The 23,813-nt window shown below is 35.4% G+C and overlaps 1 long non-coding RNA gene across 1 annotated transcript in view; it reads left to right on the forward strand.

Moving 5' to 3' along the window:
* Positions 1 to 5,588, forward strand: part of LOC134048341 (uncharacterized) — a 49,041-nt gene extending 43,453 nt beyond the window's left edge. The window contains exons 6-7 of the long non-coding RNA XR_009933538.1: positions 1,554 to 1,663; positions 5,015 to 5,588. This is a non-coding gene — a long non-coding RNA (uncharacterized LOC134048341). The remainder of the gene's footprint in view (positions 1 to 1,553; positions 1,664 to 5,014) is intronic.
* Positions 5,589 to 23,813: the final 18,225 nt, after the last annotated feature.

The raw sequence follows: 23,813 nt of genomic DNA on the forward strand, positions 1-23,813 counted from the left end.
GTAATTGTGTCGTAGTTATTTTTTTATTCTTGTACTGTTGTCTTTCAGCATTTTAAGAGTGTAGAAATTTCAGTTGTGTAGTGAAAGTGCCCTGATTCCTCATGCCAGACTGTAGTTGAAGTGTTGAGACCTGGAGGTAGAGTGTGTGCTCTTCTGACAAGTGTCAGGAGAGACATATGTGAAGAATGGAGGAATCCATTCTTCTAACAGTCACCCTGCTGTGATAACAAGAGTGAACAGCTTTATGCAAGAGGTTTCCAGGCTGATCCTGACAGGTGCATCATTTCTTGGTGGGAAATGATTGTTATTCCAAGGAACAGACTACATGAAGTCATTGTTCCCCAAAGTAACACAATCTGTGCCTCCATGTTTTAGAATAGAGCATGCGTACAGTGTGAGCTTCACAGTAATATACTGAATTCATGCACAAAGTTTTCTACTAGCTGCTTAAAAACTCTCATCTCTGGAATAATAAAAAACAATTGATCAAATTTGCCTATATAAGAGCTTCTGTCCAGTTGCTTTAAATTACCTGCTGGTGATAATGCCTTTAAGTGTTGTTCTAAAAACAAAAATAAATAATCATTCAGGCTTTGTAAAATATGTTTTAAGCTTTAGCACTTACTATTTTTTTACTTTTCTTTTGACAAACTGGTTTCATTTAGTTCTCTCTTCTTTCCTGAAATGCCTAGCAATTATCTTCTCACATGGTGCTTTTTAACAGGATGTTAAAATTTCTTCCTATTCAGTAGGTTTGGAATTCCTGCGAGGAACTGTGTACTTATACCTGGTATTACAGAAAGGAAGTATGGAAATCAGCTAGAGACAAAGTCTGCAATCCCAGAGAGAGATATAGGAGAGTAAGGCTACCCATAGCTTTATTAATGTATTCATATTTGGTGTAAGATATCCTTTCCTGTAGCCTTAGATATGAAGTAACTTGATGTGACCCATTTGAAATTATGCCTATTGTAACATTTTTAGGTTGTAGAGCTCACAAACATTCACAGTTTGAACAATATTGCCAAGACATACCAAATGTTAGCTCTAAATTCCTGTCATTTTGTCAGTCTTGGTGTTTTTGGCCCCAGCACAAGCCACTAACTCAAGCCAGCTCCAACACAATACTGGAATTATGCGTTTGAAAGGAAAGCCATACTTGGAGGCAGTAGGTGTAATTTAAGTTCACAGAAGAAAAGCATATATTTTGTGTAGTTGTTTGTATAGCCATATTAACAAGAATTGTACCATGAGTTGGTAGGAGGGGGAGCAAAAATGAAACATTTCTGTAAGCCTGTGGATCTATGGCTACAACTTCTCTCTCCTTCTAGTACAGCTAAATAATACTAAGGATGAAGGGAAGATTTAAAAGAGAGGATCTTGGACTATTCTTGTGATGGAAAATGCTGAATGTAATAGATAAAGAGTTCTTGTTTATGCAGCAGGAGAATAAAAAACAGAATGCAGTTTAGTCTTTTTTCCATTTTCAAAGTTGATTTTTAATCCTTTTTGAATGCAATTTTTTCTTCGTGTGTTTACCCTAAAATTTACAGTGGTCAGTGATGCCTCAGAAGATGAGCAGGAACTTGAATGTGAAGATACTGATTTTGCTGAATATGTTTGAAAAAGAAGCAAAGAAATATCATTGAACAAGACATTGATGGTAAGTTTTAGAGACCACTTTCTTGTAAACTTTTGCAGCTTAAAAATGATTTGTTGAATTTCTACTTTTCTCTGCAAGATTTACTGTGGAAGTAATTGTTTGACATTGTGTCAAGAAGAAATTCTTTAATATTAACTAAAGGCTTCCACATTTGTTTGCAAAAGTCTGCAGAAACTATTACTGTCATTCCTTAAAATATGTTTAAAAAAACCAAAAACCAAACAGCATCGCCAGCTCATAGTAATTAGTTTAGAAAACCTAAGAACCTTAAGGACAAGTCTGCTTCCTGTATTTCTCTATTTTGTACAACATACTTCATTGTAATAGGACTATATATTTTTATTAAAATTTATGTCAGTAATTCTGTATTGCTGACATCCATATTTTATTTAAAGTTACAGTATAATCCCCAGAGTAGCTCCAGCTTTTGTGTCCTCCATACGAAACTGTGTATCCAAGACAGTGTGAAACTCTGGGGAGGTTGGTTAGTGGTCAGTTTAGCATGAGCACCCCTCTGAAAAAGCCTGTGACCAGCCCTTCACTGTGACTCCCCAAAGCAACGTGAGGTGAGTAGGAGCTGTGGAATCTTCCCTTTCCTGGGCCACTGGAGAATGTTGTTATAGTGCTCATAAGAAGACTCAAGAAGGTTACTCAGTACTCTTGCCAGCACTGAAGGAAAATATTCTCATTGCTTAGAGTTTCCTGTTGCCTGTGATAGCAGGGTCATGGTTACCAGTGCTGCATTTTTCTCCTTCCTCTTCATTCAGTCCTCTCTCCTGTTGTGGTGAAGCTCAGAGAAGAAGCTGAAAGTATCTTTCTGATAAAGCAGTCCCTCTGTGAATACATGAACCAGCTCCAAGCCTGGACACAGTGCACAGGATGTACCCTTTGTAGAGCAGGAATTCCAGTTAGCCCTATTGAAATGCCAGGCCAGTGTAACTTTGGTACCTCTATTGTTGGGGGTTATTACCATACCTTGAGCTATGGGGAGCTTAGTATTGAAAAAAAGAAATAGCTTTTCTTACCATTTCCATTACATGTGTGATTTGCATCCATGCAGTAGCTAAAATACTCAAAGAAGAGTATAAATACTCAAAGTTCAAGGAACGCAATAACGAAAATGCAAAGAATCAAATCTCCAGACCCTGGAAAAATAAAACACAGATTTGATGCACTTCTTAATGTGGCTGAACACTTAAGCTTTTCTGCACCTGTAATTTTTCTCCAAGTAGTTGTACAAAAGCACATCTCCTCCAAAAAGGTATTTTGTAGTCTCTCACTGGAAAATTGTTTATGTTCTGTATTTTGAGGCTATAATTCCCATGGTCATAATTCCTATTTGATAAGACTTATTAGTGATACAAATATAATTTTTTACCCTTGAAAGTCACTTTTCACAAAGCTCTTTAAAATCCTGATCATCGTCTGACAGAATTATTATGACAGGAAGATCTTGGTTTTTTTAATTAGTTTTTGTTCTGTCAAAAGCTAATCATTATTATGTAATGACGGCTACTTCAATATTGAGGGGCGTTTCTTCCCCTAATCATGAGACATTTGAACTAATTTTTATTTTACGTGCATATCTATTAAAGCTATAGTAATAGCTAAAAATACTTTTATTCCTTTTCTTATCCACACTTCTGCCCTTTCCAGCAGATGCTATACAGTTACGCTTTTCTGTTGCATCCATAACATAAAAGATTTCAGTTTCTAAACTTTCAGAAAATATGCAGATAATTGAAATGACTTTTGCATTAATGTATGGCAAGTTTATTGGAAAAGGATCTGTTCTCGAGATCTGGACACTGACTTCAATTAAATGTAGTGGCATGATAAATAGAAATCCTGAGTAATATGCACACATTGTCTGAGGTGGATATTGGTTTGGGGGAAAAAGAATAAACCTAGATACAGAAAACTTCATAGGACACTACCACATGAAGATGTAATCATTCTCAGAGACCATGAGCTTCATTCACTCTATTTGAGGACTGCATGCATGGACCTTTTTCATATCTTGTTCCTTTCATTGCTGGTTGTGTGGAAGTGGCCTCCGTGAAATTTGAAGCAATAAGTGCATGACTAAGCAAGAGGATGGATGAAGAAGAGACTGTATAGTCAAGACATCTAACAATAAGTCTCAGATAGTAAGACAATATGAAAACTGATAAAATAGGGTTAATGTTGTGATAGCATGAATTATAGTTATCTTGTTGTTCTTACAGTAATAAACAATACCGTTCTCTGAAGTCTGCTCTGAAGTTGACAGTTCACTGAGTGATTTGTTCAAGAATATACAAAATACTTTGGATTTCTAAGAATAGCATCCAATCTGTCCTGTAATAGGTCTTTCAATAGGGTGAATTATGCAAGGTTTATCCTGTGTTTTCCCTTCTCTAAACCTCTTCTGAGCTGTCCCAGCAGCCTAGCAGTTGCAACATGAAGCATCATTGCATGTCCCAGAGAACTTATCCTAATTAATAGAGTAAATACATAACCTTGCTCTTTATCAGCTGTGTAATTTGCTTTGAAAAGATATGCTGTCAAGATTATTTGTTTTTATTCAAACTCCTTCTAGAGTCATGTTAGGTAGCCTCATTGCTTTTTGTGCAGGACTGGGAAAGAGCCTCATTTTTGACTTAGCAGCATGTTTTAATCACAGCAGTAGATTCTGGCCCTCTGGGCTTACTTAGATATTGTAAAAGAGTGCAATTTTAAATCATGTCAGCTAATTTCTGTAACATAGAAATTTTAAATACTACTTTAAAACCCACATACACAAAGATTAAGGTAGTTAGTTTAGTCTAGGGGAATTATCATCTTTGTTCATACTTCTCTACAGCACACAGAAGCTTGGAATTTAAATAAATTTGAATTGTACAAACTGGAAAAACAACTTCCTGTTTAAATACAAATAATTGTCCAGGCTGACTTGGACTTGTCATACACACAGTATAGAAAATGAAATAATTGTTATATTTTTTACTTAAAATTATTTCTGACTATGCATGTATGTTTTCAATAGAACTTGGAACACCTTTATTTTCACATTGTGGAAAATGGTTAATTTTTATAGGCAATAATTATACAAATAGTTTTCTTTGTTTCAGAGTTAATTCCAACCCTGATACTTTCATTGATGCACATTCTAGTTCTCGGTTTCCAGTAGGCTGAGTACCTGAAAAGTAAAATTCCTTTATTGTTTGTTTACAATTTTTTCTTTTTTTTTTTTATTTTACCGTACACTAGGAGCCTTTTAATCTGTCCAAATGCTAAGGAAGATTATCAGAACAAAAGCGAAACCTTAAATGAAATTGCTAATGCTGTTTTATAATGTTTCCTTTCTAGTTTTTGATTCACAAGATGCTAGTGCAGTAATTGGAATGCTCAAAGGAACAGTGGAAGCCCTCCATGCGCTGCCCTCAGTCGAGAGGGGAATGCAAAGATGACTACGAGGCATGAAAGGAAGTTTGCCTGCAGAAGATCCTTCTCCCAGTGTAAATGCATGCTTGATAGTGCATCAAAGATGAGATCTTTGTAATTCCTATGGTATATTTAATGTATAATTTATATGAAAAGGACGCTTGATTTGTAGTTGTAAAGTTTTGTATACTTTTCAGTCTGTTTGTTTTTATATTTCCCCCCTAGGCTAAGAATATCTCCACAATGGACAACGTCTTGTAAATAATTAATACCTACATGATTGAACGATGTGCTTTATTTGCATTTTTAAGATTTTTTCCCACATAAAACAGTAATAAAAATGCAAGTCAAAATTTTAATTTTTAATAAAAAAACCATAAGCCTTAGAAAACTGATTAAAAATACTTTTATGTTATCCCTAATCACCCCACTAAATGGAATGCCTGTGATTAGCCTCATTAAGAATTTTATACTGTGAAGATTTTATTAAAAGCAATATATGAAAATTACTTGGATTAATGTGTTAATCTGCCTCTTTAAAATGCTAATATCCATTTTATGCACATTAAATCTCAGTATGTGTTTTCTTTGATGCATGCAGTTCCTATCAATTAAATATAAAAAATTAGGCTAGTTGCAGGACTTATTAAATTACTGCAACCTTTTTTTAAATAACTTTTACCCTTCTACTAACATTTTAATCAGCTGTTTATGGTTACCATAATTTGAAGTAGGGGGAGGGCAGACGCAATCATTTTCTGTATCAAGTAAATCAAGTAGATGATTTACTTGCAGCCAACATCTGTCAAAGCACAAAAAGAAGCCATAGAGTATCAGATTTTGCTTCACCTACTTTGGGCTTTAGGGATGGGCAACTGTTTTCATTTTCATTTGGGTTTTGTCACTTTTGGAACTTACATCAAACATACACAATAAATTGTTGTATTTGAATAACTACTGTCTAGTGTGGAAAGTTGATTTTACAGCTTTTAACCAATCTCAGTGAAGGATTTAATTGATATTTTTAATGGAGCTGTGAATCAATGCTGCAAAAGGATTGTCTCTTGAGAACGAGGATATAATACATTTCATTTTTTAATTTACTTTTTTTATTTGTCATTTTCTTCAAAGGATTTTATAGACTGTGGATTTCCACTGTTTGCAAACAGGCTATGTTTCTTCATAAGCATATGTAAAGTATTCAGAGAGATAAGTAATTTATTAAAATCTACCTAATTTGCCGTGATATATTAAATCTCTGCTTCAGTGATCACAGACCATTTCATTTAGAGAATTAGGCATTCCCTCATTGTGTGATTAAAGCTCTGGAAAATGAGTTCTTTGCTCCTATTTGTGAACATTCAAAGCCTGCTAATGGCAAGAAGATGGAATAGATTATGAGACAATTCATTACAGTTCAACAGAAAAAAACCCTGCTATAATGCAGAAATGCAAGTATGAATATCTGCATATAGTTTGAACCATCTGTGCTCTAATGGCTTCGGTAATGGCACTTCGTCTTCAGTAGGCTTTGAAATGACATCCATACAATATTAATTTGTTGATGTACATTATAAGGCCAATGGAATGAATATATTCTGACCACAGAAGGCTCTGAATTCCAGCATGGTCTGCTGGTTGACTCTGTTTTAGGACCTACCATCTTCAGTAGTACTTCGCATCCAGACTTAGCCAATCTTCACAGTGTTTCATTCCTCTGGAACTTTAGGAGACCACAGACAGCTGCATTCCTAAACCCCTCCATTCTTCAGTTAATGGCCATATGTTTGTTGTCATTTGGGCTGGCACTTAGTTCATCATTTTGGCCACTATTTCTAGCTTTTTTTGGCTCTGTGCATCTATATTGTCAATAAGACTGTTATTATACATTACAATAATTTGAAACAGACAGATTCAACACTAAGATTAACTGAGTGGCTTTTTAGAAATTTAGTTGTGGTATTCTGTCAGGAGGTTCTTATTATTCTTCTAATACTTTGCAAACCAAACTAAATATCCTGCACATAAACAAAGAAGCAAATTGCATTGAGTTTTTGTGTGTCACTCTTTACTGACTTGCAGAACTATGTTAACTGGTGCTTGTTTTCTTCTGAAATAAACCATGTGGTAAAATTAGAAAATCAGTGATGTTCATCTCACTTAAACATTTACAGTAACACCCTTAACACTTAATCTTCACCATCTGAAGTTGGAAACTTAGAAACCGAGCGTTCGTATATTCATTAAACACAGATCTCTTCAGTAAGTTACTGCAAAATATTCCAGTTGACATTTGGTTACATTGTGCTAACTGTTCTCAGTGACTCCAACATTAACATGTATAATTTGCCTCGGGTTCCTAGACATATTTCTTCATAAGGCTCACTGTTACTCAGTTTCAGGTTTTTAAAAAATAATCCCGATTTCTGTTAATGTTTATTGCTAAAACAGATACAATATTCAGCAAGGATTTTCCCAACAGATGGATTGTATTATCTTATGCAATATAAACATGTGATCATACCAGAAAGTTTTGTTCTTGCATTAAGTAGTCTGTATTTTCAAAATGCTCTTAAATCTTAATTCTAAATACTACATTGTGCAGGGAAAGTGGAAAATGTAACCTAGTACTATTTTTTCTAGATTTTAGCAGTGAATAGCTTTAAGAAATCTTGCCTCTACATAATCTTGAGGCTAAGGTACAAAGAAGCCACATTAAAGCTGGGTACTACCATGCTTTAAAATGTTACTCAATTAACATTCAGTTTTGTGGAATAGATTAATTTTAACTATGGCATAATTTGGTCACCACAGTGGTTCTGCATAAGATGAAATGACAGTGTCAAATTATAAGATTTCTTATTATATCTTTTCCCATTTATCATTACAGCTTATAGCTTTATTATGATATCTTCTGGTGTGATATGATAAGTGCTGTTCTCTAAGTTCTCAGGAATGTTGATCAAGATGGAAATTTTTTTAGCTCAAATAAACTTTATATGTTTTAAATGTTTTAAACTTTTATAAGCTTAACATAGGAATGGAAGCTTTAAGAGTAAATACATCATGAGCCAGGTAACAGCTCTGTGAAGTCAATCTCACTGTAGACTAAGTCAAAGCTTATCTCATTATATAAGAGTAGATATAACATGACAAAATGTTTGACTTGTTTTATAGATCAATATTATAGTTAATAGTAATAGTGCTTTAAAATGCTTTTTATTATTGTAAGGCATAGTGAGACATTGTCATAGTTCAAGAAGTCTCCAAACATGTCAAGACTAAATATTAGCTGCTTAATTTAATTTTGTTGTTTTGTGTTGGAACCAATAAATAAATTAAAATACAGGTTTAAAATTTTGCTGCAGACCATATTTCGTATATCAGAGCCAGAGGAGTATTCCATATTTTAATTATAGACAGGTCTTTTTGGAGGTGTTAAGAGTGACTTATCCATCAGTTTCTTGAGATATTCCAAAAGATAAAAAATATTTTTACGTTCCTTCACCTACATTACTGTTTATGTTATAGCTCTTAGTAATTGGACTAGATCCCAGTCCTGCAACTGATACTGAATTGGAAGAAATGTATGAAATTAATTGCAGAATATAAGTTCAGGTTAGTACCTTAGTATGCACATGATAAAATCTGCTTTTGGCATAGTAAGTTCCATGTGTACTGCTTTTTGCTTTTTGTTTCTTTTTGGTATTTATGACAAATTTTAATTTTTTCCATCTTTTAAAATGGGACAAGGCAACTTCTGAGGAACTTGAATCATGCATCTGTGGGTTTTAGAAACATTTTAAAAGGATTGTTTTGTTTTTAAGGTCCTTGCTGAATCATACTTCAAGCTCTCAGCATCTGGTAGCATCAAAGTCAAACTCAGTCCTAGCAAGATTTCATCTCCAACAGGAGCTGCTTGGAAATGATCAGGTACCAGCTGAGGGTATGGAAATAAGCAATTACAAACCTTTGAACAGAAATGCTAATGAATCTCAGTAGTAATAGTTCTGTCACCATACTGTGTCAGGATAGGATCATTCAGGTTAGGGCACCTCAGGCGATCTCTAGTCCAGCCTCCTGCAGGGTGAGGAGTACCCAGTCTGGGCTCAAGGAACAGTTTCTGGCTGGGTGCCCTTTCGTGAGCTGGTTTCCAGGCCAGACTGGACACAGCCCTGAGCAGTGGGGTCTAGCATCAACAGCTGACCATTACTGGTGTCTAAATACTTCTTACTTCACTAGTCTAATATCTGCAACTGTGCAAGGCAGATCTTGGGCATAATCTAGCAATGATTTGTTTGCGGATTTGGAAAATAATTTATTTCCAAGTTAGACAAAATGTCATTCTTGTAGAATGCAAAATTATTTCCTATATATTCAAGCAGCAACAACTGAAGTGTCATTGAAAAAACACTGGGAAAAAGGGTATCTCTGTTACTACAACAACAAAAAAAGCAATAAAGTGGAGTTTCTTTTTCTTGAAGAACTGTTAACCAGTGCTTATTTTGATTACCTACTCATAAGTATAAATAGCTACAGTAGCTGATAGTCTGATTTCAATGATAATGGAAAACAGAAGATGTTCTACCATATATAGGGCAATTTTCGCAGAGAAATGAAAGGAGGACCAAACAGCATCTGATTCCAAACTCAAAGTACATGAACAATAAAGAGCACACAGCAAACTAAAGAAAACATAAGAAAATCTTTACAGAAAATCTTTCCACATTTTGAAAATATTCCTTAACCTTTCCTCTGTAATATGCAGTTATTTTATAGCAAAATCAAACCCATTTGGAAACTTTCCAATTGGTATTGCCAGTGGTATGATTTACATCTTAGATGAAATGTACAGAAATGAATCTATTTATAAAACAGAACTGGTTGTGTATCAGCATGCAGTAGATATAACCTCAGCAACAATATATATTGGCAGGCCTATGTATAGTTAAGGCAAACAAGTCAGTGTAACTTGCCATTTATTTTAGGATGGAATTTAGTGATTGACTCAAAGTCTGTAGCAACAGAGCTTTTTGCAGACGTTTGTGAAAGTTATGTGGGATTATAATTCCACCCACAACATCAGACAGACATGGCAGGGGTCTGTAACAGAGGCCCTGTGCAGCTGCTGATGGATCCTACAGCAGCATGTGTTGTGGGGAGCACTGAGTGCAGGAGCTTTGGTGAATCTCTCACTGCTCTTCTCTCTTTGAGCTGGCCTGTTTAGGAAGAGCACAGAATTTGGCTGTTAGGAAGCCTCTAAGTGGGATACAGGCATTTCTGCATTTTCATCTTTCTCTGCAACACAGTCTTGCTACAGCAGAGAATTGGGAGGCAGATTTTCTACTAATAGTGAGTTTTGTTTTAAAATCAACAGAAGGGCTTTGGGGAAAGTTTATAAGAACTCCCTAGATGCTTCCTAGATCAAAATACTTTCTGTGTTTCACTTGCACTGCAGTAAGTGGGAAGACCAAATTCTATCAGGCCCATAACCTTAATTCTTGCACTTGGTTCATTGTAAATTTTGGTGAACTTTGGCAAGTTCCAGTGGTGACAGAAAAAAACAAAGCACGGAAAGATGTGGGGAAAAGAGATTAAGTTCTAAGAGTTAGTTTATTGTTAAGAGGGCAACAGATTGGCTTGACAATCCAACAGAAGTTTCCTCCTAACAGAAACAATCCTTGAAAAGGTCCCAAATAAACACATCTGTGATGTTGCTGAGAGGAAGGCTCATATTCAAATAAGAGTTGAAATTATTTAGGCATTTGCTGGAAGCTTCCCTCCATCTTTATGCTTGCCTTGTGAAAAATGATGTTTTATAGTTAATGAAGGAAGAAGCATAACTACTTGTGGTTGTTCTCCTGTATTTAAGCTAATTCCTACACATCAGTGTCCATCATCTGGAAGGAAGCAGAGAGGCCTGGAAATCTTTTCATAGTGTTTCCTACTTCTGCTGAGGCACGTTGAGGAAAATCCCTGTAACCACAGACCACCAGGGTGCAGCCTGGCTGCTGCAGGAGCACCTGAGGGAGGAGAAAGCACAGGTGGTGGGACCTAGGAGATTTAAGAGCTATGTCGACCTGAGAGAAACTTCAGTAGCTGCAAAGGATTTGGTGGTTTTTGAGTGCCTGCAAGGAATATGGGCTTCTTCTTGGGGTTACTGTATGTCAGTGGTTAAAGGGAGGTAAAAGGTGAGGAATTTACATAGGAGGTACCCTGACAGACAAGGAACAAGAGCAAATAAGATGGGGAAATGGAAAGGAAAATGGAGAGAGAAGTTAGCATTGTAAAGAAGTAGGTGTCCTATCCAAAGTGAGCTTTCCCACTGAGCTTCTCATCATCAGTGACAGGCCTGGGTTTGGATGCAAAAGGGATGGCCCAAGCGGGGATCCTGGAGGGATGTGGGGGGATAGTGTGAATGTGGTTTTGTCTTTGCTTATTTGCCTATTTTAGTACTGAGCCTGATTTCTTGAAGCTTTTTCATTAGACAAAAAGGAAGTTTCCATAAATGTCTGCAGGATCTTTGCCTTGGAAGCATACTTGCCAGGACTTTATTAGCAAGTCTGTCACACAGAGGTTATTTTGTACAAAGAGAAGATGCAGGACACCACCGAACTTCACAGTCAGTTTGTTTGTCCCTCCAGAATGGCTCTCCTCAGCCACATCATCCACTGTCCATGTGAAATCAAACTCTGGACACAAGCGTGTAGGCACATGAACTGAAGCTGAGTCCTGGCACACAGCTCATGAAAGGGCACACAGACAGAAAAACACTAGGGGGAGACAAAAAGGGTGCTGGAAAGCAGCTGATTTCACCTGGAATTCAGTTATGTCAAAACACATTAACAAGACAGTATGATGCTTCTCAGACTTAGTTAAAGTACCAAAAAACTCCAACAAAATACTAAAATATTTTTTTTAAATGAAAAAAAAAACCTGCAAAAAGAAAATAATAATGATAATAATGATGATGATAATAATAATAATAATTAAAAAAAAAAAACAGAAACCAACCCCCCCCCCCCCCCCAGTAATTTGTCAAACATTAGAAATTATGGGATGAGGTAATCTCTTGTGATCAAATGTCTGGTCTGCTTTTTTCTTTACTATGCTTTTTATGATTATTTTTTTCTTGTAAAGTAGTACTGTTCATACCAGTAACACACATGCTCTCTGAGTATTAACATGAAAATGTAAGTTAATATTAGGAACTGCTGGAGGGTGGATCCTATTCCCATTTTGTAATCCTAGTTTATGTTATGCTCTGTCTATTAAGTAAAGTAGTTTAAGTGCACTAAGTGAAATGGGAGATATGTATTTTAAGGTGGGGTTATGTTTAGAGAAATAATTGTTAGCTGCATCACTGAGAAAAGCAAATGTATAGTTCATTTTCTTTGGGTTCAAAGGCAGACAGAACATTCTCTGTAAATTATTCTGACTCCCTAACAAAGGCTCTTGAATTTAGTTACTTGCCTGAATTACTGAAGGCTCTCAGGCCACTTTAGGAGGAAGGTCTGCAGTCATTTTCTCACTTTGTTACTGCAGTTTGACATCCACTGTGTTTTACTCTCAAGCTTGAAGCTTAAATGGAGCATGACAGTTTGTCTGATTTGGTTCCCATTATTTGACATCCTTCACTTGAAATCATGGTTCTACCCAAATTTGCTAAAATCTCACCTGAGATCTGACCACTTCATTGTGTGAACCTCACAGCAAGACTAGCCCTAGTTTTGGGGGTTTATTACAAATGTTATTGTTCTATTTGACAAGGTTAGCTATAAAAATATTTTCAGTGCTACTCCTTTACTTTCACCAATGTGATTATTTAGAAAACTAAACATAACTTTGAAAGATAAATCAGTTTGTTGGATATTAAATGATATAAATTATATAATATTTTGTTTTTAAAATATATTTGTATAATATAGTGAGGCACATTTGGAAAATACTATTTTACTATTTTACTAACTTCTTTTTCCTTTGTTAGCGTGCCTCATTTTATCATTTGCTGTCAAGAGAAATGTATGGCAAAACTTCCATTTTTCAGTTGATTCTAACCTGACACACAACATAGAACACCGTTTCATTCTTAAATATTAATTCATTATTAAACACAATCTCATTATGCATGCTAAAATCACTAATAAATATTTTGCTATTTATGCCAACTTCTATATTAATCTATATTCTGATTTTTAGGGTGTTAAATTATTGTTTTTAAAAATTGCTCATTCAGGGAAGAATTATTTATCAAAATGTAAGTATGGAAAAACAATCTTTTTGAGACTGGTCTCTCAGAAATCCTTTGACAGCAAACTAGAGGGTTGTAATTGTCCTTCTCTTTCATTTCTCAACAGCTTTGAGACTAGTTTGTTATTTTATCTTGCAGCATTTTCCTGGTATATATACCAGATACTTCCTCAGCATGCTGCCTGGAGAAGAAAATGGGAATTTAAACCTTCCATTTTACAGAATTGATATAGACCACACAGTAAACTTAGGTAAGTGCTGAAAGTACCCACTTCGTGTCATGATATTATAGAGAACAAAGTACCACTTGTGGGTGAAAGTTGCCCCCTACTGTCTGATGTGGCATTTGCATACAGAATTGTTACAACTTTTGAGGTTATTTTGTCTACTGTTTCTTTAAAGAAAGTGTTTTCATTCTAAATTTTAGAATTTTGTATGAACATATGGTGCATAGGAGATCAGATGTTACAGGAAGAAAATTAGCTGAAAGACTGCTCTAGTAAAAGCCTGGTTCTAGCATTTGCTAACATTTATTGAGATAATGATTGGTGTTTCATTTCTAATTTTGAGGGACTCTTTATCCTTGATAGTATTATGAACCTTTAAAACAAATTTTGTTTAAAATATTAATTTTAAGGATTCTATTTAGTTGCAGACTACCCATTTGTGAGCTCTTATTTCAATCATAGAGTAATTGCAGCGTAGTGTTCCATAACATACCAACTGCACATGGTTAATCTGAGAAATATTTTTAGTTCAAATAGTTTTAGACATTAAGAAACAAATATACAAGCTTTTAAGTTTTTTTTAATTAATCCTGAATACCTTAAATTCCCTTAAATAGTAGTAGTACAGTTTCACTACCTGTGGAGACTTTCTGAGAATTTGTCAGCAGTGCAAATTACCAGGTCAAAATCCTTACATGCATAAATAATTTAAGGACTGAGGAGAAATTAATCACAAATGCCAAACTTCTGGGAAGCTTGTAAAGCATTGTCCCAGTCACAATGTCCCCACTTACACTGCACAAATGGTATTCGAAAACAGCTACAGCGGTAACAAAACAATAGCTAATATTTATGCTTTCAAATTATGTCTACAGAACAACTTGCATGTAGAGATCTTAAATTATTTACTAATATATGTCAAACATAACTTTGCAGCAGATGATGACTAGCATCACATTGATATTATTAACTTTTTAAAAAATTTTATTATTATTAAATTTTAGATACTGTTTTAGTTGGACACTGAAATACAGGTTTTTTTTCAAATACAGTCTTTGGGTTGCAACTTCCAACGAGGAATCCTTAAAGCATTTTACAAACTCTGTAGCACACAGAAATTACTTTGCAAAGAGAAACAGAAGAAAAGGCCTTCCTCGAGGCAGTTGGTGAGAGTTGAGGATCTGTCAATGGCAGAGTGGCAACACAGCCATGCAAGGACTGAGATTGCAGAACTGATGGTCTATTTTTGAAGGCATGCACTCTTTCCTCTCAGTCCCAGTACCTCTTGGTCCTGTTGGTTACTTCTGTAGAAAACCCATTTCTCTTTTTGAGGATTTATTGGTGCTGTCAGGGAGATGTCAAGCAGGAGGCAGCTTCTCCTTGGATGTTGCACTAAATGTTATGTTTTGTATGCCTACAAGGGACAACAGGAGAAGCTTAAGGAGCAGAAATCCATGGAGGCTTACTAAATACTTGGAAGTATTAGAATGCACTTGTGGCTCAGAAATACCCCAAGCTGTAAAGAGGTAGAGGGTGAGAGAATGTTAGGAGGATGTTTTATATATTATTTCCCCACTGTTGTTATTTAGGCACTCACAGGAACTTCACCATATCAGAACATGAAATTAAGCCTTGTCCTGGTTGTTAGGCTTCCTACTTCATTGCTCAGAAGAACTTTTACAATAGCATATACTGCATCCTGCATATTCCTGCTTGGGACAGCAGCACAGCAGAAACTTTTAAACTGGAAAAAGAGCAAAAATAAATTAGGAACTGACATTAGGAAAGCTGAAGCACAATACAGGTCATGTATTCTAAAAGCTCAGGTCCTTTGTTCTTGAATTCCTTGCAATCCAGAGGTCGTGAGCTGTACAGACTTTTCAGTCTGGGGTCACGATGGGACTTAAGTATTCTGTAACCCAGTAATCAAATTAGCACTCAGTGGTTTGCAGACTTGCCACTCTCACTGTTCTTTACCACTGTTATAATTTCAAGAATTTCATGTTTACTGCATTTGCTTTGAAGTTTTTAGTATATGTGAAAATAGAGACTTGAATAAGTAACCACTGCGTTGCACAAGTTGGAACTTCCTCTCATCCAAACTGATGTGGTCCCAAAATGTTCAGTTTAGCAAGGTTTTGCTGTATGCCAACAGACTGTAAATTTATCTGCATTAAATTTAAAACAAAAAGAACAACATAACAATCATATTTATAAGGATCCACAAAAAGGGTCAGACCAAGTAACAGATCTGGTTCAGTATTTCTGAAAGAATTTAAATGGATCAACCTAGAAAACAGGCATCCTGCAGTACTGCCCATATCTTTCTCAGAGAAAGAATGATAAAAATAAGCACTTTAATCCTAGAAACTTAAGGGAAAGTTGACCAGATAGCTGAAGACAAGTTATTTCCAAATTTCCTGGGATTTGCTTCTTAACACTTTCTATTGTAGTTCACTTTTATCATATATGCAAATGTTGAGTCAGTCTTTAATTTCACTTTTATATTGTCACCTTTGCATCAAGTGTGATTGAGTTAATTGCTCTCCCTGTGACACCAGCATCGTTACCAGCATGTTTTATCCTGTATTTATCTACCACGTTCCTGCTGATTGAGGTGACCAGAAGTGGAACCTTACCATTAGTGTGGTATATTGCTCTGTGTATGTGAGATGATACGTTGTATAAATTTAGAGGCATGTACTTATAGGCAGTATAAATGTAAACGTGATATAGAATATTGGTTTCTGTATTCCTACCCTTAACATATACCTTAGCTGCTATAGCACACAAGCTGACTAAATTCTTCTGTGGATTGTGCCTTGGATTAGAATAAAAGCAACAAAGGAGAGAAATATTACACTGGGCAATCTGAAGTATCTCAGAGAAAAAGCTGGTTTTTCTTTTCTTCTCAAATGTATGGAAAGGCAAAAATCCATCTGTCAGAGTAATAACAAGGTCCTGTTTAAAGAAACAAATTTCTACTAGTGTCGATACATTTACTGTAGTTTCCCATTAAACCTTCTTGCAATTTATTTTCTTCTTCACTAGATGCAACATATTTAACTGAAAAGTAGTTGCAATAATGTGAAGTTTTCTGGAAGTCATGAATACCTTATGTGTGTGGAAATGTGTTCAGTTGCCTGTTGCTCCACAGCCATTAATCTGATGAATAAAGAGTTTGCACATGGGTTCACTCAGAGAGTTAACATCTGATTTTACGTGAAAATATTTGAAAGAAAAAGTACAGCATAGCCTGAAGCCTGTTAGATTTTTAGAGATTTATTTAATGCAGTTTCTTGCTTTGGTTCCTATTGTCTACTTAGAAAAGAATGTTGTTTTGAAATTTAAAATGAAATAAGGGGGAACAATTCAAACAGCATTTCTACTGGACAAAAAAAAAATAGTTTACTTCAAACACATACAAAACCTGTCAGTTTTCATTACTCATCTGTTGTTCTACTATTTCATTACCTTCTACATTAAATCAGATGATTCCCCACCTTTACACTGGTGCTTTGGAGATAAAATAAAGGGGCAGGAACTATCTTCATTTGTCAACCTGAAATAACATCAGCATTTGTACTGAGATAATATTTCTGTCAATAATTCATTCTCTGAACAAAGAACAAATAGAATTAGTAGTTATTGTTTCTCTCTGTGGAGATAAATGCTCAATGTAGGAACTACTAGTCTTAAGTTTTAGGGCAGTATTGAATCTCATCTTGATCTAAAAGGGATTTGAGTTTCCTGGTGAATTCAGGAACTCTTCAAACATAATGTGTGTCCCTGTTTGCTGCTTCTGTTATGGTTTTTGAATTTATTGACTCTGGGATGTTGTTGGTGTTGGAGACAATTCAAAATAGGTGAGGCATCTGTATGAATTAGCTGGATATGTTGAATGAGCTATTATTAATAAAATTCTAAACACTTGACCTCTAACAGCTCCCTCACCCTTTACCTATTACAGTAGGTAATCCGCACTGGGTGTGGATGATTAGAAAAATACCTGATTGGAATTTCCCCTGCTTCTTCCTATAAAGAAGTTCTAGTTACACTGAAGAGACTTAGGACTTGAAGTAACTCTCATGCAATCAAAAACTGCATTACTTTGACAAAGCATGTGTCATCTTATGTTCATATTGTGTACTTGACTTTAGAAGTGAGACCAGGTGCGCCACTTGAAAATAGTTTTTGTATTTTCAAATTTCTTGTTTAAGTGGCTCTTTCCCTCAATTTTTAAAAAATCCAGTTTTAGAATATATTTTGACCTGAGTTGGTAAATTATCTAAAAATATGCTTCAATACAAAAGACCACATCAAATCATCTTTTCTGTGTCCAGTGGTCTAAAATGTGATGCTTGCTCATTTTGGAGTGAATTCAATTCCTTAATGAAGTTGTACATACAAACTTTTTTGGGTTGTTTGGGGATTTTTTTGTTGTTGTTTTTATTGCTGGTTTTTAGAGTTAAATCTGCTAACTTCTACAGTTTTTCTAGAGCTCAGTAGCTGTGAGCTGTGCTCAAATGGCAGTTGGGTGTCCTTAGATTATAAAGGTAACATTCATATTCTGTCCTGGGCTCTGTCACACATGTGGGGTTCCCCTCAGAGACTAACTGGCCCATTTGCAAGATAAGCCAGACCTGTTTAGAGAGTTCATGGCCAAATACAGAGAGCTGAGGCAAGAAAATGAAAGTTTATTTCTTTACTTTTAGCTGCTCCAATCGATAGCAAATATTGACTGTGCACAAAAGTCTCAAATCCTTCAGACACCACTTGGAATGTTTGGCTGTGACTCATCTTCTAATGAGCTTCCATAGGAAGGCTTTCTTTTCTTGCCAAATCTTCGTGTGTTGGAACAAAAGTTGTTTCAGAGCAGGCTTTGCCTTCGTTTAGCTTGCTTATTAAGTTTGGAAGATTACAAAAAGACACAGATATAGGCTGTGCTAAAAAGGGGCTTTGTTGGCCTGCTGAGGGGGTGAAAAATAAAGTCACTGATAGAGTAAGAGTGGAGAGTAAAATAAAATTGTGAAACAAAATATTTATGGAGAAAACACCTTTACTAAATTGCAGCCACATATTATAGTGCAATCTTTTATAAGATGACGTCTCCAAAAGCAAGTTTATTCCACATGGGCCATCATTGAATTCAGACGAGATTGCTCCTATTGCATTTCTGTTCCTGGTGTCTGAGAGATATGAGTCCGTATGCTCAGGATGTATTTTTAAAATGAAATATTGACACCTATCAGCTGCTTGAGAAAGGTTCTGCTCCTGTAATTGATAGGAAAATATGCTGTTCACAGATCATATCCTGTTCTATTATGAAATTAAATTTCATTAAACTTGGCTTTACAGAAGAAGTCAAATGTTCCTGAATTGATAAAACCAGTGTATTTAAGGAGCACTTTGATGAAGTAAATTCTTTAACATATAAATGTATATTGCCCAGAACAATAGAGGCCCTGGAGTTGATGCATGGATGTGTGTGGCAGATGCAAGGCCTGCATATGGATGTTAAAATCCACATCAAGGCTTGTATCAACTCAGCATGATACAGCAATTGAGAATGGCTCTCAATGGCTCTGTACAGCTCTGGTCAGCATTAGCAAAAAAAAAAAAAAAAAGCAGGGTTTGCATTCCACTGTGGTGTTGTAAGTCAGCCTCTGTAAACCTTCCTTCATGTGGGTGCACATCATTCTTCAGGCACATCCTTGGCTTAGACTAACTCTGACTCCCATCAGTGATGTGTTAATCTGACAGCTAATCTTGCTAAAAAAATGGATTAACTACTATGTTCACGACAGAAAGTATCTATCAAAAGGCATGATTTTGCTTTTCCAATGTTATGTTCCAGTGGGCTCCTCCTTTGTTCAAGGGGACTGCGTTCATCAAAATGGCTTATACTTGCTTCTGCTTCTTGAAGAAGGGTGTCACTTTATTGCCATTTAACCTCAGAAAAAATTTTGAGGGTTTTTTCCCCTGATAATTTGTCTTGACATTTTCATATAATCAAAATATTGCCCACAAAACTGTTGAGGATACAAAACCATCTGTGAACTATGCCCTGCAGTTAAACACTTCCCAAACAAGGATTAGCAGCCTCTGTTTTGTTTTCTTGTTTACATTTTCCCCAATATACAAAAGTGCTTGCATCCTTACAGAGAGGATGGATTTCTGATTAACTGAAAATTATTAGGTTTGTCTGTAATTAAATGTGAAAAAAAAATTAAATCTTACCTTGAGAAGGCAATAGCTTCTGCAGAATCTTCCTCCTAATGGGGTCTGAAATAAAGTGTCAAGAGTCTCACAAAACACATTGTAAAATAGGAACAGGGTAAAGGTCATTCCACCTGCTGTGGCAATACTAAAACTAGCCTTGTGGACCTAACTGAAATATTTCAGGACAGAAAGTTGAAAACAATGCTGAGGTTGAATATTCACCTTTTATTCTTGGAGGCATCAGTATGGATAAGTGCAAAAAAGAATGAATAGAATGAAAAAGATTTAATTGACACCTGAAGATTTGTCTTCATGACTAACATTCAAAACTGCTGTCTTCTAGAACTATTTAAAAAAAGAAGTCTCAAGGTGTTTCATATGGGTAATTCAGATAATAAAAACTCAGAATCCATTATACATAGTATACGAGGTAGCTATTGCAGTACTTTTATTTTATTGCAGTTGCTTCTGTTGCAGTAGTTTCTGAAGTGAAAATAAATCCCAACTATTTATTTTTTGTTGTCCTTCCCAGTACATACTGTAGCGTATTGGTTTGCATTTTGACTATCAGAAGCTTTCTTGCACAAGACTGTGCACACCCATGTGTTTGGAAATTTGCTTAAGTATTCACTGCCAAGCAGGGTTTTGCATCTTCAAGAATGATCAGATATTAGTTTGACTGTGTGTGGAAATGTGCAGTAAATCAGTGATGGATTTTTCCATATGTCTTGCATAAAATCCAGAAGCGGTTATCTAATGTAAGCCAGAACACCAGAAAAAGAATTATACTGTCATATATTTAAACAGGCCTTAGTAGAGTTATGAAAAAAATAAATAGCCTGTTGATCTTAATAAAATGAATTGTTATAACTGTTTTAGTTAGAGGATTCTTTTACTTGACTAATGAATTTCTTTAAATAGGAGATGATCTTGTTACACCTGATTATGGACTGTATTTGCTGCAGGGTTAGAAGCTGCAGATAAATTATTCAGTCTGGGGGGTCAGCAGGTACCCAAAGATGCTGCAGGTAAATCCAGTTTCCTTACTTCCCAGATGTGATCCATATAATGAAGCAGAAGCTCAAATAACTGCTCAGAAACACTGGAGCTCTAAGGGGAGTTCTCTGAACTATGTTGTGCTGGTTTAAATATATTGATTCTGTCACCATAGGACAGATCTAACCTATTTTCTTCACTTTCTTTCTGCTCATTTCCGTATTTATCTTTATAAAGAGTGAGAGTTAAATAGATCTCTTGATGTTAAACAGTATGTACTTCTATTAGACAGTATTGTATAAGTGATTACAGATTAAAACAATAAACAGCTCACACAGGAATTTGCTGGGCGTCTTTTGGACAGTTTAGCTTTTAAAAGCAACCTAATTTTATTTTAATCAAGTAGAATCTGAAAAATTGTACTGAAATAGAGCACACAGACATCTTTGATATTTCATACAGTATAGCTTGGAGCACAATTCAGCATCTGGATAGACTAAATTTAATATAATTTGTTTGTACAGGCTGCTTTTCCTTGATTTAAAAAAAAAAATACATAAACATTACCAGATACCTTCTGTCTTATGATTGAATAAAGAAATTAAAGAAGCTGAGGAATGTTATTATCAGTCATTTAGGCAAATTTTCTGAGAGATGAGAAAATAACTTTTAGCTCCTTGGTTCAAAAAAAAAAAAAAAATCATATCCCTATAGACAGTTTTGTCTTTTATAAATTACTACTAAGTATTTGGTTCCAAAATAAGGAAAATTAACAAATTTAAGCTGCAAATCTGTACAGTACATTTAAGTACTTAAGTACATTTGTTGTCCAAGTCCAACTGAAAGTATTTATAATTAATCAAATATATTTATTGTCTGAGAATCCATTAGCATGCAATAAACCTAGATATTCCCAAGAGCTTTTAATATTAACATAACATGTTAATTGAATCAGCAAATAATTTTCAGTCTGGAAATCATCTTCATGGCAATTACTGATATTAAATATACAATTTATATGGAGTGCATAGCAAATGTAATTGACCTATCTAAACACTAGTTTGAATTGTAGTTTATATTAAACTTCTGTGTCTATATTCAGTGTCTGTGTATTGAGCCTGGAAGTACTGCCTGGTTCAAACTGAGATACTGGTTCCATCATTATGTAATGTAACATGAGCTCATAATTGTACAACTTTACTGCACAATTAGAAATTTGCTTTCATGAACATGTACTAAAAAAATTGTGTTTTGACGATTCTGCATGTAAAATTGTGAGTTTCACACGTGCTTACCAGAAGTTAGCCTCAATCTCAAAATAAACTCGTGTACCCATTCATTTCACATAACTTAAGGGATACTTTATATTTGCAATCGATAGCTGTTTTTTAAATCACCCATGGTTCACATGTGTTTGAGGGCTGGTCAAGCAGCGATGCCATGTCAGTACAGAGGCAATGGGCTCACAATTATCTTTAACTGTGACCTCCAGAGGCAGTGAAGTGACCCAGTGCCTTCCCACAGTGCAGCACAGGGTCCCCATATCCACCTTCTCCCTGGGACTCTGCTGCTCCTTCCTTTTTCTCTCTCAGACTCTCGAGCGTCACCTTGGGCAATGTGAGCTGTTTGATGTGCAGCTTTTAGAACCAGTGACATTTGCCAACCAGGATATAAAATGAAGGGTTTTTTACTAGCTTTCAAAAATAATAAAGAAGTAGTAGTGTTTTAAAACTGTTTCTGGTTGTTACAGCTTTCCATTTTCAGTCCTAGATGCCAAATACCAATCCAATACCAACAATCCTTGCATATCTATTTAACTTCCAGAACATGTGTGCTACCAATTGTTTCTTAAAGCATGAAACAGACAAAGTATCTTAAGAACTATGAATGAATATATTGTTTCTGCTTATTTGTTTTGTGAAAGTTTTTCTTTGTTTGGCTGCAAGGAATAACAAAATACCTTTTTTTTAATAAGTGAGCTATAGGAAGGAAAGGATTAATTATACTGGTGAACCCTTTATTGTTAGCCACAGTAATAACTGTAGACATATTTTACTCCTATAAATAGCTCCTCTTTTATCTAACATCTTTCAGTCAGATGGTGCTGAGACCCCTCCTTCTTCACCAAGAAACTTACAGTCATATTTCAGCAGTATGTTTTATTTGAAATACAGTAAAATCCACAAAATGTGCTGTTGCCTTGCCTTTTAGTACAGTAGCATAAAATTATGAAAGGAATAATTGGTACAGGGGATGAATAAGACTAGCCAGATTTGGATTTCATTTTCTAAATTAATTCAGCTGGTCTGACAACCCTAGAGGTGCCCTTAAGCAGAGAAATTGTCAGAGAAGGTTAGATTAGGTGATAATTGCAGGACAGAATAAAAGTTGAACTGCTTTTCTTTCTTCCTGGATTTTTGAGGAGAGCTGAATCAGTTTGGCATATTGAGAAACCAGAAAAACAGTGGGCCTCTCACATTGTTTGTTCTGAAAATTTAAATCTCAATAAGTAAAAATGCTGAAAAGCCTCAATATATTCTATGAAATTCCAAACTTGTATTGCCAAAAGAGTATTTACTTATGTTAGGGCTCCATCTACAGTCATGAGGAAGCAAATCTTATTATGGATGGTAACAATCTCAGCTTCTGTGGCACTGATTCACCATGTTTGCCGTAATAAACTCTCCTTTTATTTGGGTCAGCATACTTCAGGCTACTTTGCAGCCACAGTTAAAGTATCTGATCTCTAATTATTTCCATTAAAGCAGCAGGCAAGGTTACATTGACTATATATGCCAGTATTCTGGTAGGGTTGGCTTAAATTTCAAGTAATTTTATTATCAAAAGGTTAACAGGCACAGAGAATGTTGTCATCTAATCCCACACACACATTCCATTTTTAAAATAGTTAGGATTTTTGCCTCCTCACTATTTCAGTTTGAGAAGCTCTTCAAGAACATCATTCCTCAGATGATGAGCACCATTCCAGTACTGACAATCTAAGTGTATTTAAGGGACCTGTTTTATCC

Source organism: Cinclus cinclus, chromosome 11 (assembly GCF_963662255.1).
Source record: "Cinclus cinclus chromosome 11, bCinCin1.1, whole genome shotgun sequence".
Taxonomy (NCBI): domain Eukaryota; kingdom Metazoa; phylum Chordata; class Aves; order Passeriformes; family Cinclidae; genus Cinclus; species Cinclus cinclus.